The 17,426-nt window shown below is 44.7% G+C and overlaps 1 protein-coding gene across 12 annotated transcripts in view; it reads left to right on the plus strand.

Moving 5' to 3' along the window:
* The window catches only part of DGKI (diacylglycerol kinase iota), a 452,201-nt gene that overhangs the window by 172,661 nt on the left and 262,114 nt on the right, over positions 1-17,426 (plus strand). The gene's annotated exons all lie outside the window — the stretch shown is intronic.

The following is a 17,426-nucleotide window of genomic DNA, read 5'->3' on the forward strand; positions in this document are numbered from 1 at the left end:
GAAACTCAGAGTGCATGTTATAAATGTCTGTGTGCTTACGAAGCATGGCCATATAATATATCATCTCAAGCAAGACAGTTTTCTGAGGGAGAGGCTGCTGGTAGGTATAGTGCTGTGACATTAAGCACAAACCAGAGCTGCATCGGGGACACTGAGACCGTCACCCTAACTTAGAGGGACGTTACAAAAGTCTATTGAAAACCAAGGCGAACCTGCACATCCAGGACTTCCTGCTGCCATGTGGACTGATACTTGGGGCCCCTATTGAAGGGGATTGAAAGCAAGGCTGTGACATCACAGGACACGAAGATATTTGTAGGAGAGTTTGCTCCAAAGTCTTGGGGCTGAACCAGATGACCTTTAAAATCCTTTCTCTTCTGCATTTCTCTGGTGGCAACATTTAATACGGTAGAATGTCTATGAGCAGAAATGTAATGGGATTAAAGTTGTTCCTAAATCAGAGACAGTCCCCAGATTAGTACCTGTTTCTTTTTCTGGTCTAGAGAGGAGAATGGGATGCACCAGTAATGACATAGGAGCAGAAGGGCCACCGTTTCCCAACGTGATTATGGGGGGGGAAACTGAAATAAAATTCCAACTAGGACCACTCTCATTTGGTGCTGTTTATTGGGGTGGAGATTACTTCATTCATTTATTCTGTAAGTGTTCACAGGCTGAGTGCCCTGTGCCACAAAGTGCAGTGTTGAGAATGACGGTGAATTGTAAGTGACAGTATCAGTTTGGTAGGTGCACTCTGTGGAAACCCTTCTCAGCCTTTCTTGATAGTATATGCAAAGATGTTGAGCCACATGTTTGCTCCTAAAGAAATTCTTGGCTCCATTAATAATCAGTCGGGCACATACCAGCGCACACGTATCTTTACACTGAAATGACACTTGTCTATGTCGCTGTATTGATGCACACAACAACCATGGCCATTGTCCGCAACCTGCCTTGAGACGTGTAGACAGAGATAGGCCACCTGGAAAGTGGGAAGGAAGTGGGTTTTGTGAGACTGACCTGGGTTTGAAAGCCTGCTGTCTGTGTACTGAGTGAACTTTGGACAAATTGCACCCGTTTCCTCATTTAAAGTATTGTTATTAAGATCAGCCTCAGTGATTCTTATTTCTGGATGAGCATGGTGAACTTAGAACACTTTACTTTTCCATTTTATTTTTTAGAGTGGTTGGTCCCAGCCCAGATCTGCCACATCAGGGTCTCTGCTGAGTGGCACCAGGTATGAATATGTTAAAAAAATAAATAAATAAAAAGACCCAGAACTCTACAGATGGACTCTCTGCTGTCACACATAGGTACAGAAGGACACTGTTCTACTTCACAAAGAGTGTTAGGACCCAACCAAGTGGACTGGTCTCAGGGTCTGGAGCATAGTGTCTGTTATGGGTTGAATTGTGTACCCCAGAAAGATGCTGAGGCCCTAAACCCCAGTCCCTCAGGATATGACATTATTGGGAAATAGGGTTGTTTCAGATATGATCAGTTAAGATGAGGTCACACTGGAGTGGGGGTGGGCCTTACTCGAATATGACAAGTGGACTTCTAGGAAGAGGAAGACACACATGTACACAGGGAAGGAGGCAGAGACTGGAGCGATGGAGCTGTAACCCAGGGACTGCCAAGGACCACAGGCTGTCATCAGAAGCTGGGAGAGAGGCACGGGATAGATTCTCCCTCAGAGCCCTGGGAACAGTATCAACCCTGTGGATACCTTGATATCAGACGTCGAGTCCCCAGAACCGTGAGCAAATACATTTTTGTTGTTTTAAGCTACCCACTTTGTGGTACTTTGTTAGGGCAGCCCCGTGAGACCAGTGCAGTCGTGTCCTGTTAGGTCAGTGATCTCATCTTGGCCACATGGCTACTTCCACGAGGGTCACAGATGCACAAACACCCAGAGGTATCTTTGAAAATGCCTTGATTGAGGATTTCTTTGAGACATTTGTGGCTTTCTGTATAAGTGAGCAGACAGGCAGGGAGGCGCCCGCAGCTGAGAAGTGTGAGGAGAGGAGTAGCTAGATGGTTAGGTGAGTGAGAATGTGTAGGTTGGGTGAGAGAAAAAAGGAACCGTCAGACTTCAGAGTGCTGTTACCAGATATCTTTTCTATTTCTAAACATGCTCATGTCACCTTGTTTGTGTGGGTAGGCTGGTGGATACTGTTTTCCTTTTGTTATTGTTTTGTTCATGTGTTTTGCTTTCATCTTTAACTTGCGGGTAAGGTTTGGCAAAACTGGCCAACCCCACCTGACCTCTTACTTCTATGATGTCTTCCAATACTGCTTGCAGCTTAACAAATCTAGTTTTATTGAGTAAATGAATGAATTGCATGAGGGAGGCCATGTGATATGGGGGTGGGCAGTCTGGAGAGTGAGAAACCATGCAGATCCAGAGGCCAAGAGATCTGGATAAAAATCCTGGCTCTGCCTGGCTTCTCTGAGCCTCAGGTCCTTCCATAAAATAGTGATGATTATGCCTGCCTCTGGGAATTGGTAGAAGGATTAAATTAGTTGACAAGCATTAATGTCCTTTCTTCTTTTATCCTGTTCCTAACTTCCATTTCAGTGTCATTAAGCCGAATGAGCTAATTAGTACTTTGGTTGGACTTTACTTTCAACAAGACCTTATGTTTGGGATTCTTCTGCTAACCCCACTGCTGACACTTAAACTTTTATCCATCATTTTACTGCTGTGTGTAATATCCATCGTCTACTAGGTCATGGGTGGGACCAAGTGAATGCGGCAAATTGAAGTAACCCATTCTGGAAAGCATCTTGTAGGCTGTATCTTTTTACTGGTGGGTCAGAAGCCTCATTGCTCTATCACAGCCTCTGCTCCCAAGGAGGCTGGCCGCATCATCGCTGGATCCTTGGGAGAGACTTGTAAGAGTACAAGGGCAGTAGCGCTCTCTGCCCTATTTGAAGAAAACTTTTAGCTTTCTGTTGTTTAAAAGAAAAAACAAGACGCAGAACCTGGTCACACGTTGTTTGTTTCATCTCTGGAGTATGGACACCCTGGACAGCAGCCTGCGCGGATGCTGCTTCGTGTGTATCTCTGTGCTGTGGGCGGACAGGCAAGTCAGTGCCCCGCACACATTGCTGGGGACTTTGTGCCCATCGGTGCGTGCGGGTCTGGCAGGTGTGTACCACAGAGCACCAACACTGGACTCGAGCCTCAGATTGCATCAGGACTGGCTGCTTGCTGATCCCTCACATGCCAGTTGTCCAGCACGGCAGACTGATGGGCCGCACCCCAGATGGCGACTTGGCTGAGTGGGGTGTGGGCTGTCAGAGGGAACGATGAGTGTGGCAGTAAAGCCCCAGAGGCTAAGCCAGCTTGCTGTTGTTTGGGTGCCAGCCTTAAGACGCCATCTCCAGGGAGCTGCCAAAGCTGTGCTCTGCCAGAGGTCTCTCCCACTGTTAGGATATTGAGGAGCTAACGAACCAAGATGACTCAGGGAGAACAGAGCCATCAACGGAAATTGGCGTAGACAGATTCTCTGCTCCTGACCCCCTCGTCAGTGGATGTGAGTGGAGGAAGGGGCTGGGGTGTTCCCGTGGGTGCAAGTGATGGTGCTCCGTATGTGTCTGGCCAGACGGTTGGGCATTTGCGTGAGATCATCCAAGGGCACACTTAGAACTGTGTCTCACGTGTGGCAGGGCCTCGGTAAATGTTAGCCATTGCTTCTATTACAGCTATTGTTGTTGTGAGGGTCCTTATTTGGTGCAGAGTGCTGCCCATACACTTGTGGGGAATTTAATACCGATCCTGCCCACTTCATGCCGCAGAGCTGGCGATGGGTCACGGAGCCCAGGGATCTTGAGGATTCTGTACTCCTAGGTGACCTTGGATCAACAGTATCGTTGGCTTTTTGCACAGTCTACTTTAAAAAAATGTCGTGTTCTGGAGACCACTAACAATACGGGGTATTGTTCATTAAAGCGGTGTTATGACCAAATAAGTTTAGAAAACACTGAACACCTTTAATGTACAAATATGTGTAATGAAGCTGTAAGAAAGACATAAGGTATGCAGGATTTCCTAGTTTTTTCCTCAGGGAAGGGATGCTTGTTGAATCTACTATTAGTCCCACAGAACATCTATTGGCATCTTGCGGGATCTCAGTATTCAGTGGAAAACTGTTTGAGAAATGCTCACATAATGTCATTTTCCTAGGCCTTGTCAAGTCAATAACAGGAAGAGGCAGTTTCCTCCCACCTAAAGGTAAAGGAATGTCAGAGAGGCTTAATCACCACCCAGAGTTTCATACCTTTTCTTTGTCTTTGTGCAATTATGTTGCCTTTATACTAAACTTTTATTGAGCCAAACTGTGTGTGTGTGTGTGTGTGTGTGTGCACACGTGTATTTTATTCTTAGAGTTTGAGCCTTTGAGAATAATTGTCTTCTCTTCTGCAGTGATAATTTTAGATTGAGGCTATGTTTGTATGTGGGTATATGTTTGTGTGGAGAGGTTTTGTTGTTACTAAATATTGGCACAGTCCTGTTACTTAATGAAAATAATTTGCATCTGATTGAACATAGGGTTTACATCTCACCTAGGCAATGCCCAGGTATATAGAAATGTTTTCCCTTTTTCCAGTGTTCCCTAGTGTAGAGATCTAGAACAATAGAATTTAACCAACATTCTCGCTGCTCCAAGGCCCCAGTCTTGGCTGAAGCATTATTTGCATTAGCAGTTACCCAGAACTACTGCTGACCCCTACGTGGACATTGTCTCTGTTTGTTAGAATTTTAATGTTGTTTCTGGTTCCTCCCTCACACATGAGGCAGATAGAGATTTTAGAGGGTAATGCCCTAAGAACATGAGGAAATGGAAAAACCTGCTTTGATGCCTTCATTTGAGGAGGTGTGTGGGCTTTGGAATCAAAAGGTGGCTTGGCTTTGAATCCAGGCTCTGGGATTTTCTAATTGTGTGATGTTGATCATCGTTTTAACTTCTTGTAGCTTCAGTTTCGCATCTTCAAAGTGTGGGCAATTCCTGCATCTTACTGTTGCTGTGAAACTTAAATGAGATAATGTATAGACAGCAATTAACAGCTTGGCAAGTCACAGACACATACCAAAAATCAGCCCCTGCAATGGATGTTTCTCCTTCAGGGAGAAGCGACTGCAATGGATTGTCAGAAACTGATCCCCAAAAGGCAATGCCAGAGTACAGACCTTGGAGCACCTTATAACCAGCACCCCTCGCTCAGTGAATAAAAGAGAGGATGGGTCTCACAGAGTGAAACAACTAGCCCAGCTCGCAGGCTGTCCCTCAACTCTGGCCCTTCTCCATTCTCTTGATCTTCTATAGCACACATCACTTTCTATTATTAAAAAAAAAATTGCTCGCCTGCTTACCTGTGTCTCCACCGCTAGAACATAAGTTCCATTTAGTTCAGGGACTGTGCCTGTGTTGTACTGTCCTAGATCCTCAGCATTGAGCACAGTGAATGCAGTGAGGAGTTATCCTGCCATTTTTCATGGAATGAATGAATGAATGAATGAGTTCAGGGATGTGATTGTTGAGAGAGACACACATACACACATGGACACCTGTCACTAGATCAAACTCTGCCATTTATTTAAGTATCATTATACTTAGCATCCAGGATGTTTGAATTCCTGCCTTATTTTTCAGGCTCTTCGCAGGGAGGTTCAACACTCACTGCTAGTAGGCTCTTGTGGGGTTTTAAGCCCTGGCCTAGCCAGTGTCATGCCTATTGTGGCCCATCTTATTTGATTCTCATGGAGGACAGAGACTGCTGTTTACCATTCTTGGCACAGGGGGTCATGGAATTGTCTGTAGTCCGTCGCTATGGGCTCTTCCGAGAATGGATCACCTGAAGCAATCATGTCAATTATGTCTATTTTCATCAGTCTTGTCCCCCTAACTTTTCACTAGTAAGTAAAGTGAGGGGGAAGTAGTAAGTTGTAATAGAAAGAGATAGCTTTGGGGCGCCTGGGTGGCGCAGTCGGTTAAGCGTCCGACTTCAGCCAGGTCACGATCTCGCGGTCCGTGAGTTCGAGCCCCGCGTCAGGCTCTGGGCTGATGGCTCGGAGCCTGGAGCCTGTTTCCGATTCTGTGTCTCCCTCTCTCTCTGCCCCTCCCCCGTTCATGCTCTGTCTCTCTCTGTCCCAAAAAAAAAGAAAAAATGTTGAAAGAAAGAGATAGCTTTGAGTCAGAAAGACTTGGGTTTCACTCCTAGCTAATTTATCTTGGGCAAGTTGCTCAATCTCATAGGGTCTCAGCTCCTTGGCTATAAAATGGGTGAAGTACCTGCGTTGTATGGCTGAAATGAGCTGTATTTACAGTATACATAATATGGATATCATACTAGCAGCCATACTGGTAAATACTGTCTGTGGTAGTGATGTCCTCACTGAAAAATGGTATGGGTGGGTGTGTGTATGTGAATGGAAATCACACTGCAAACTGGGGATGTAGCATTGAGTGTACCGCGACTGAAACGATGGTCTTCTTGGCTGGACTTGGGAAGACTTTCTCTTAATTATGTCACCAAGAGCTTGGGATGTAGGAAATGGCAACGAAAGAACGGCTCATTTACCACAGCTTGATATGGCTTCTTAAGTGAGTAGAGTATTCCATATTAAAGCAAATGTATCTAAATTATTTTTTAGAAACCTCAAGCTGTGAACTATAAACAACAAATTCCTTGATTTCTACAAAGTAAACTGATAATGAGGACATGTTAGGGTGCATGCTGCGGGTTAGGGAGTGTATATGGTGCCATCACACCAGCAAGGACCGAAAGGCAAGCCTTGGTGTTTTCTAGTTTATACTGAGCCTCAGTTCTCTACACACTTGATATACTACCTTAGCATTAGAGCCATTAAGATAACATAGGTACACCGTTTCCTGTTAATTTGTCTTCATTATGACTTTCGTAGTATATCCAGCCCATTTTTATATCTGTCTGCTTGAAATTCATAAATATACATCTCTTTGGCTATGTAGGCCTCTAGTTGCATGAATACTTATTAGTGTCTGTGTACTTATAATCCTATTTATGTACATTTTTTTGCACATATAGTTAATACTTCGGGTAATCTATAAGATACATGGAAACTTTGACCTGCGATCACTTGAAAAGAGTATAAAAATTCAACAGGTCACAAAATCGTCTGGAAAGAACCAAAGATAGGAAGATAGCACACAATAAAGTTAAAGCCATTGACTGGCCGCGGTCATATAAGCAGGACCTTCTTGCATCTAAGCTGAGAAGCATAGAGAAAATGAATGGGACAGAAAGATACAAGAGAGAAGACAAGCAGGCAGAAGGGGAAAAAAAGAAGGAAAAACAAGAGCTGAGGGCAACAAAGCACAGAGAAAGTAAAATAACAACCAAGAGTAAGAAATAGAAGTAGGATTTTCAAAGAGTTCTTCCAGTTCATTAGGCTGAAATCCTTTTGTTTTTTTAATGTTTATTTAGAGAGAGGGTGAGCATGTACACAAGGGAGGGGTAGAGAGAGGGAGTGGGAGAGGGAGAAGAGAGAGAATGAATCCCAATCAGGCTTCATGCTGACAGCACAGAGCCCAATGCAGGGCTCATTCCCACCAACTGTGAGATCATGACCTGATCCAAAATCAAGAGTTGGTGCTCAACGGACAGGGGTGTCCAGGCACCCCTGAAATCCCTTTTTAATGCATCAGGATCATGAAAGAGGTGGCAGAAAGAATGCCTAAGCAGCGTAGCCGTCTCATGCCCGTCATCGGACGCACACACTCAGTATCCCACAGTCTGGTGGTCTCCCAGAGCTGTGCAGTATTGGCATCTTTCCATCAGACGTGTGCACATTTCTCAGACCGCACATTATGGTTTCCATAAGTGACAGCTGCAACATATATTTGTGTCATCTCTCAATAACTACACCTGAATTTTACACAGAGTTATAAAAGATAGTAGTGGTGTGCACCAGTTAAACTCAATTGAGTTCCAACATGTAGACTCCACCTAAGATTTTCATGTAGCTTTCTATTGTAACCAATCAGTACCTATCACTCTTTTTTTTTCATTAGAGAACAATGCCTTGAAATCACGAACATAAGCCACTCGTAGAAGAACTTGGTACAGATTTTATTCTAAGTGTGAACTATTGAGATTCAGCCAAGTATCTTCCCCTCTACTCCCACATTTAAAATGAATCTTGTGCCATTCTGACCATAGTTTTTACCAGTCTTAAGATAATGTTCAAAAAATGATGAGGTACCACTCTTTATAACCAACCATCAACTTGAGCTTTGAATTAACACGAGTTCTGGCAATTTGGTTTTTACCAAATGGTTTCTCCGGTGAGCCCCGATTGCCTGTTTCACAGGAGGAGGAGAGGTTTTTATAAGATGTTTCTGTTCTCCTCTTCAGGCTTGCAAAGTCTGTCCCCTTCCTTTAGTTTTCTGCTCTAAGATTTGGGCTTGCTTTCTCTTCAAATGAAAAATGGACACCAACTGTTGAGGAAATAGAGAACCTTTATTTGTGTAGAAACAGTCCTGAGAAGGCACTTTTCTCTTTTATGTGTCTCCGGGGAAGCTGTGGAATCAACACGTCTGTGCCTTAGCTCAGGTGGCTACTGTTTACCCTCTAGATTTACAGGCATATCCAAGCTTCCTCGGGGGACGGTGTCTCTAGAAACATGGACACTTCACGTACACATTGCTTCACATAAACGTGTTCTTTAGAACACAACAAAATATGCTGTTCGAAAAGCATATTGAGTTTTATTGCAGGATGTTAGAGGCATCTCCACCGTAACAGAGTATGAGATTGTAGGATGTGTAGTCAGCCGGTACTCACAAGCAGCAGGCTGGCCAACATGTGGGTGTGAAGCCATCCTGGGCTGTCAATTACGCTATTCGGACGCCTAAGGCCCACGTAGAAGACAAGCGTGTTAAGCTTAATGGAAGTCTGTGTGTGACCGGAGAGGGGTCTCCTTTATCACTTGATCACTCGTGTGCCTCAGCCTTCCGTATTACTGGTGTCACTCTCATTCAGGCTCTAATTGCCTAATACGTGAGTTACCGCTGCAGACTCTGATTATTTATTCTCTTTCAGAGAAAGCGTGTGTCTTAACCATGATTTGCAAGATCCCATATGATCTGGCCTTCTGGTATTGTCTGGCCTCATCTCTACCTAGTTTTCTCCAACCACACTGGTCCCTTTGTCACTTTTTAAACATCCCAGGGCCCTCATGCCTCTGGGCTTTGCACTTGCTGTTGACCCCTTTACCCAGAATGCTTTCCTCCCCAGATATCTGTATGACAAACCCGTACACTTCCTTCTGGCATTTCGCAGAATGTATCTGCTTGTTGAGACCTTTCCTGGCCAAATTCCCTCTACTCTTGGTATCTCTCCTATTCCTTATTCTCTCTTTAATTTTTCTCTTTAGCACTTATTTCCATCAACATAATATATATATATATATATATATATTTATGTATCATATATATCGTATATCATATATATATACATATATATTTATTTATGTATCATTTTATTGTCTGTCTCTACTAGGACTCAGTAATCTCCATGAGATTAAAACAATTTTTGTTAGTATTTTATTCACTGCTGTATCCCCAGTGCTTGGCACCTACTAGGTGCTTGGCATTTACTGATTGACCCTGTTAATAAATTACTTCTCTCATTTCCTTTTGCCTTCCTTCTGCTTTCGGGTAGTGCTACCTAATGCGACCAGATTAAGTGATGATTTTTGGCCACTTTAGTCTCAACAACTCTGTCCGTATTCCATTGCCCATTAGATTAAAATTCGTGTTTCTCAGCCTAGATTTAAGAACTTCAGCAGTCTTTTCCTGGCTCACCCTTCTAGCCTGATCTGCATCACCTAACCGGGACTTCTATTTGGGAAGACTGGCCTACTTGCTGGCCCCAATTTTGTCTGGCATGTTTCCTCCCCACCCCCACAACCATTACCCAAGTACAGATTCCAGTTTAACTAGCCTGTAGATACAGGTAGAGTAACGTGAGCAGCAGTAACACAGACTTTCTGTTCTCTACCCACTAAGACCTCAGTCTTCTGCACGGTAACCTTCCCATCCAGGGTCCCCAAGGCTCCCAGAAGGCGTCTCATTTGCGACCCAAAAAGTAGTGCAGCTGTAATCACCACGAAGCCTCTGTGCTGTTTTCCCTCTCTGTGCAGAGGTCTCCTGTTCCTCAAACACCTGTAAGGTAGCTCATTTTTTCTTTTGGGGTTGCCTGCTGTGAGAATGCCTGCATCCTGGTGGACATTGTGTCTCGTAATCCCAAGGCCACCAGTTCTCCAGACTGGGGCTGGGGCAGGGGCTTGAAAGGGAGAACGCCCTTCACTGCAAATCCTTCCTCTTTCCTCCCTCCCTTCCTTCTGGAATGTCTACTGGGCTCCTACAGTGTTTAACCAGGGCCTCTTGGGGATAGTTCTTTGCCATTTTTCTGACAGTCCCTCATGACACAGCTCCTCTGGCCTGTTCACACAGCCAGCGGCCCCACTGCTCACCTCTGTGCATGCCCTACTCACCTGATCTCCACCTGGGCACACACAGAAGCCTCCACACTCCAGCTTCCGACCTGGCACCCAAGAACTCATGCCAGTAGACACCTGTGAGCCCAGTGACTCTGTACCCCAACAGACGTGCCCAAGCCAGTCTCCGTTCCTTTGGGAGATGTCAGTGTGCGCTACATAATGAGATTTTGGCTTGCTCTCTTTTGGGGTGTCCTTGATTTTTGAAATGTTTATCTTTTAAGGCCCAATTCAAGAATTTGCTTTTCTGTCGGGTCCTTTTTACTGACTCAGCCTCTGAGAGCTTATCCTCCTCTAAGTGATGACTTTCACTGTCTGAGCTGCTCATTTAGCATTTAGCTATGTGTGGCCTTCTCCGTTAATGACTGTTTTTTTTGGTTTTCTTTTTTTTCTGAATCCTTCCTATCTCCTCAAGTGGCTTGCCAGCTTTTCCTAGGAAAGATAGAAGCTCCTCCCTCTTTACTTCCTGTACTGCATGTAGCATTGTCTTAACCTTCGTAGGCATGGTTAAAATTGTTTATTGACTAAACACGTTCATAAATATCCCTTAGAAAAGTCAGGGGTTAGCATTGTTTCGGCTGCACGGAAAACTCATTTGTGTAGGGCATCTCAGACCATCGTGGCTCCAGGGGACAAGCATATGCAGGTTTAGGTGTACTTGAGCGTAGCACGAGTATTTTTGTGCACCCATTTATATGAGTCCTTGACCCAGCCTCCTGTTGTTCCTGCACCTTTTCTTTCAGATATTCTGGGGTACATCTGGCATTTAGAATCTAGGGTGTCAACGGTGAAAAGCAGCTATCTCAGAGGGATTCAGCCCTCACCGAGACCTTGTCTGCCCAGAGGACACAGGGCACAGACACACAGTACCTTGGCAAATGAAGGTCTTGACCTTCCAACATGGGCCAACAGTCCTCATGCTGAGGGCTGGCCCCTTTAACACAAAGCAAGGTCTCTTTGCAGTAGATCCCATGCGGCAGCTTTGAGATTACCTTTGAGCCTCAAGCTCCTCGAGATGTCCGGCGTTTTTGCTCCTTGGCCCGAGATTTTTGAAATCTTGTTGTCCTAGACTTACTTGATGTAATGAGGAAACACAATAGGGGTGCACTGGGACTTCAGCTGAGCCACCCTCCTGATTTGTCCGAAATGTCCTGTGTTCTGTTGGAGGAAAAGAGGAGCCAGCATGAGTGACCATGGAGGCTGTGCTTGGCTCTGAAATCGTATTAATGGAAATTCCAGATAATGTCATTCTTCATTTTTTCCTAATACCAATTTACAGATTGCATCCCAGGCTCCCCAGAGAAGCAGAACCTGCCAAGTATGCTTGTCATTTCTTCTAATTAGGTTTTTAAATAAATCAAAGAATCTTGTTTTCATTTACCTTGGATTATACAGCGACAGTGTTCTTGTTCCTGTGCCCATAGAGGCATTCCCCACTGAAAGGACACCGAATTCCTGACACTCCAGAAGCTGAGGAGCCCCTTCCCTCCTCTCTCCTGAGCACTCCGTTCTCCCACCCCTGGAGAGGAAATGGCCTTACCCAAGCCCTGTTGCCTCTCCTGTTTCCCCCTCCCACCAAAGTGCCCCATAGACTGAGCTCTGTGGCTGAAAGGGAGCAAGAAGGAAGGATACAATTCTTCTTGCCTTACTTGCTCTTTCCCCTTTTCCTGATCTCCAGCCCTTCCACGTATCTATTCCTTTTGGCATAATTCTTTGGATCTGGGATAAGCAAAGGAGCTAAGTAATCACGGAGAAGAAGAGCTGGCCAGAGCCTGATGCTGAGCCCATTCCCCCAGCCCCAGCCCCCCATCTTTTTCTGGCTCTGTGCCCCATCCGGGTCCTTTCCCCAGAGTGCCTTCTCTGCCCCTTTCCCTGCTCCCAGCATGATTGGGTCTCTGCCTGGAGGAACCCTTCGCTGTCCATTCATCCTTTTATCACTGTGGCCTCATTGTTAGAGGTGGAGCTCCAGAGAGCAGTGATTCCTTGCGTTGGGTCTGTCTGGGAACCCTGTCTGGAGAGAGGTGCTCCGAGCCCGAACTTTGGCCCTCAGCGGTTCTGGTCTCTAAGCTCTCCTGAAACAGGGAGACCAAGACAGGGCTGCCATGCCAGCTTTGAGGACTCTTGGGTATTTCCTCCCACTTCTCCGCTCCTGATCTGGTCCGGACCTGTGGATTTGCGTGGGGGTGACAGCAGGGGGTGTATCCTTAAGAACACAGCAGGAGAGATAAGGTCAGCCGGCAGGTAAATTTGGTCCATCTTCAGGGACAAACAGGTTTGGTGTATGTCTTGTTGGGAAGGGGCACAGCCGGCCTTGTACATCCTTCTTGGGGTCAAAGTTCAGGCTGTTAGGGGTAATAATTCAATTGCCTTGGGCACTAAGAAGCCCCAGCCCTTTTACAAACCAGAGGCCTGTACAGCTGGGTCTCCTTTCCCTTCCCTCCCCTTCCCTCCTCCCTCATCTCTCTTTTCTTTCTATCAAACCTCGTTCACTATCACCAGATATTCATTGCTACTTAGAGAAAATCACATCTCTGGCTCAAAGGAAGAAACTATAGCTTTCTTGGTGGTGCATATGAATCAGGGACTTAGGACCAAAGGTGGTAGGTGGGTGGGATGGTGTTAGATCTTGAATTCCTCCACCACTGCTTGCCTCGGATCCTTCTGTCCCAGGCCCAGCTCCCGTGGTCTCAGGCTGAGATAACGTCACTTCTGTGCTTGATAGGAGCTGAAGTTGGGGAAAGGGCTGTCACTGCTTTGAATGCCAGAGTGCTTGCAGCATGGGGAAACATGGAGGGCCAAGTCAGAACTTAGAGTGTTGTTTTACAGTCACTATTAGTCTGCTAGTTGGATTGTGTCCACTGTCGGGAAGTACAGCCTATCTTTGTGTTAGTGTTATTTGAAAGATGTTGGTCATGATGTGATAAGATACCATCTGCATTATATCCTCTATTGTCTTAATTTTCATAGATGTTATGTGCGTGTACACACACACACACACACACACACACACACACAATTTACAACCTAATGGATTTCCTTTGGATGCTAACATTGAAGTAACTCTACGTGATATTTAAAACATTGGCCTTTAAATTCATTGAAGAGAGTGAAGTTTTAAAATTTTTAAATTTCAATTTGCAAATGTGTGGAATGACTTAATGACTTTTTAAAAGTTTATTTATTTTGAGACCAGAAAGAGAGAGAGAGGGAGAGAGCATGCATGCATGTGCAAGAGTGAGGCAGGGGAAAAGACAGAGGGAGAGAGAAAGAATCCCAAGCAGGCTCCACCATGGCAGCACAGAGTCCGACAGGGGGCTCGATCCCACCATCTGTGACATCATGGCCTGAGTGAAAATTAAGAGTCAGACACTCAGCCAGCCAAGCCCCCTAGGTGCCCCTTAATGACTTTTTTTTTTTAATTTTTTTTTTAACGTTTATTCATTTTTGAGACAGAGAGAGACAGAGCATGAATGGGGGAAGGTCAGAGAGAGAGGGAGACAGAATCTGAAACAGGCTCCAGGCTCTGAGCTGTCAGCACAGAGCTCGACGTGGGGCTCGAACTCACGGACCGCGAGATCATGACCTGAGCCAAAGTCGGGCGCTTAACCGACTGAGCCACCCAGGTGCCCCAACTGTTTTTTTTTTTTTTTACTTACCACTTTTCATAGTGAATGGAACATTGGTTTAAATAACTGATTAAGAGATTTTGGGCTTTTTTTTTTTTTTTTTTAAAGGAAAAGTAAATACAGTCTAGATTCTGACATTTTGACTTTGTATTTAGTTTACATCCTCAAATAAAAACTAACATAACCAAGCACAAAAATTATTTCTTTTCTGAGCAATTTCTGCCCAGAAGCTTATTATCCACCTACTTTGAATAACTTTGACCAATTGAAACACATAAACCAAGAAGTCAGCAGTTAAAATCTGATTCACTGAAACAATTTTTATTAGTTGAGGGACTAAAATCCATGTATATTTTATTACTATGGGAAAAGACCTTAGGCCTTCACCCAGAATTTACTTAATTTTACATATGATTATAAACCTTAATTACCTGATTCCTCAGATTATAAACTATTTAGAAACTGTCATTTAAGAAATTAAGGACAACAAAAGGTAAGCACAATGACACTGAAGGGATCTCTAGTTTGTTAGAAAAATAACCATTTTTTGTAGTAAAATGCATCATGTTGATTCAAGGAACAACAGATGTTGGTGAGGATGCAGAGAGAGAGGATCTCTTTTGCACTGTTGGTGGGAATGCAAGCTGGTGCAGCCACTCTGGAAGACCGTATGGAGGTTCCTCAAAAAACTAAAAATAGAACTACCCTACGACCCAGCAATTGCACTACTAGGCATTTATCCAAGGGATACAAGTGTGCTGTTTCGAAGGGACACATGCACCCCCATGTTTATAGCAGCACTATCAACAATAGCCAAAGTATGGAAAGAGCCCAAATGTCCATTGACAGATGGATGGATAAAGAAGATATGGTTTATATATACAGTGGAGTATTACTCGGCAATGAAAAAGAACAAAATCTTGCCGTTTGCAACAACATGGATGGAACTAGAGGGTGTTAACGCTAAGCGAAATTAGTCAGAGAAAGACAAATGTCATATGACTTCACTCATGTGGAATTTAAGATACAAAACAGATGAACATAAGGGAAGGGAAGCAAAAATGCTATAAAAACAAGGAGGGGGACAAAACATAAGAGACTCAAAACACAGAGAACATTATTATTGCACTATATATATGCTAACTAACTTGAATATAAATTTAAAAAAATAAGTAATTTTAAAAAATGCATCGTGTTGTAGTGTTTATGAAGAAAAATTCAGATTATGGTCTGTATATTCTGGCTCTAAAGGCATGAGAGTATGTATTTTCTGATGGTCTTTTAAAATTCAATATCATTTAAATAAAGTTGGCTTTATAACTGAAGCACTTGACTTCATACGTTATCATCTGGAGAACATGCCATACTGAATTGTTCATATGAATGATGTTGGTATATTTACATGTTATCCCAGAAAGCTGAGAGAGGACATGTCTTAACCTTGTGGTTGTCAAACTCTTACTATTAGCCCACATCCCTTTTTCAAAAGAGATTATGATTTAGAATCCTGATATGGAAAACAAGGAAAGGAAGAGGTATTCTGGTTTCACAGAGTATGCACGGGCCCCTCCGCCTGCTTGGTGCTCTTGCTACAATCCTCAGTGACCTCTGAGGAGCCTCTTAGAGTCCCTGGAGCCCTACAGGCGCAAAGCCAGATCGGAGCAGGGGTTATTGGTAAGGAAGGAGGCTTTTCAGGCATCCTTCAATCATACCCATCAGTGATCACCTACCATGAGTGGAATTGCTGTGTTTGTCTGCAGCGTGATCTCCCACGGGGTTGGTGGATAGTGTGTAGACTGGAATTCACTCCAGTTTCCTTAGCATCACTGCAATACTGAGGGGCGGCAGGACTCAGGTGCCCCATGCACTTTCTGCAGGTGGTGCTCATCAGTGATCTGTACCAGGAGATCTGAAGGAAACAGGAGAGCAGCACAAATTTGCTTGCGGGAAATCTGCTCGTGAAAATTTGCAAACTAGAATTTTCTTATTGTTGCCTTGAGTGCTGCTGCTGCTTCCGCTACTGTTACTTCCTCACCCCCCTCCCACACCCCCTCCCCCCCTCCCCCCTCTCCCTCCTCTCTTTTTAGTAGTAGAGCGGAGACACTTTCCAGTAGTGTAACTAGATGCCTGGATCTCCCTTATCTTTTGCTCTTTGAAAATTCAGTGGATTGTCCAACTTACTTCATGTTCCAGAACGTGTTCTCTCCCCAGGCAGAGGAGAGCCGTCTGCAGGCAGGGTCCCTAACCCCTTGCCGGCAGGGTGAGACATCAGGTTGGGTTGCCCCAGTCCCGCACGGTTCTAGGCACTTTGTGGGAGTCAGACACCAGCGTGCATACCCCGCGTGGAGCGAGTGGAAGCATCCAGGAGACAGGAGGCTGTAGTTGCGTACCCGATAACTGTCCCTTCCGGGGGGGGGGGGGGGCTTGCAGTCCCTTCTAGTCTTCTTTGGTAATTGTAATACTTCAAGTTTTGGCTCAAAAGTGATTATCTCAGCAAGGGAAGCCACACATCAGAAGAGGGCAGTTTGCCAACAATCTATACTAGCACCTTTCCCAAGAAAGGCAAGGCCTTTCACGCTCGAATGCTTTGATTCACTATTTTACAGATTAGCTTTGTTATAATAAGCTGCTTTCAGTGCTCAAAGCCCACAGTTATTCCTGCAGACCTACCTTCTAGCCTGTGCTTTGCAGGGAGGCCTGAGCATTCCCAGCTAGGATTTCCGTGGAGCTGGCAGTGTTAAGATTCCACCTGTTCCTCTTTGACCCTGCTGCTCGTTTTGTATTGTTAGAGAAAAGATACACCTCAGAAAGTATATTTATTGTTCGTTGAAACTGGCAGTGCCTGTCAGGCCAAATTGTGTGATGCTCACAATCTTGTGAGCTCAGAGCTAGACTCCCCGGCTGTGCTGTGTCCTAATTACGAGACCTTGGGCACATCACTTACTGCACCACAGCTTTGTCATCTGTAAAATGGGAGTAAAACTGCTACCTATTTCTTAGGGTTGTGGAGATTGAATGAGTTACAATTTGTAAAGTGCTTCTAAGAGTGCCTGACTCATAATGAGTACTACATTCATGTTAGCTGCCGCTGCTGGTATTGTTACTACTTATTGTTATTATCAGGCGTGAGAGTTAGGGTTTCCTCTTAGTTTCCCCAAGATGTGGGTGAAGACCCAAGTAGCTTAGTGTAGATTTGTGGCTGGGATAGAAGCCTGAAGCTATTGGCCTCTTGAAATGTCAACTCTTGGCAG

This window comes from Neofelis nebulosa, chromosome 4 (genome assembly GCF_028018385.1).
Source record: "Neofelis nebulosa isolate mNeoNeb1 chromosome 4, mNeoNeb1.pri, whole genome shotgun sequence".
Lineage (NCBI taxonomy): Eukaryota > Metazoa > Chordata > Mammalia > Carnivora > Felidae > Neofelis > Neofelis nebulosa.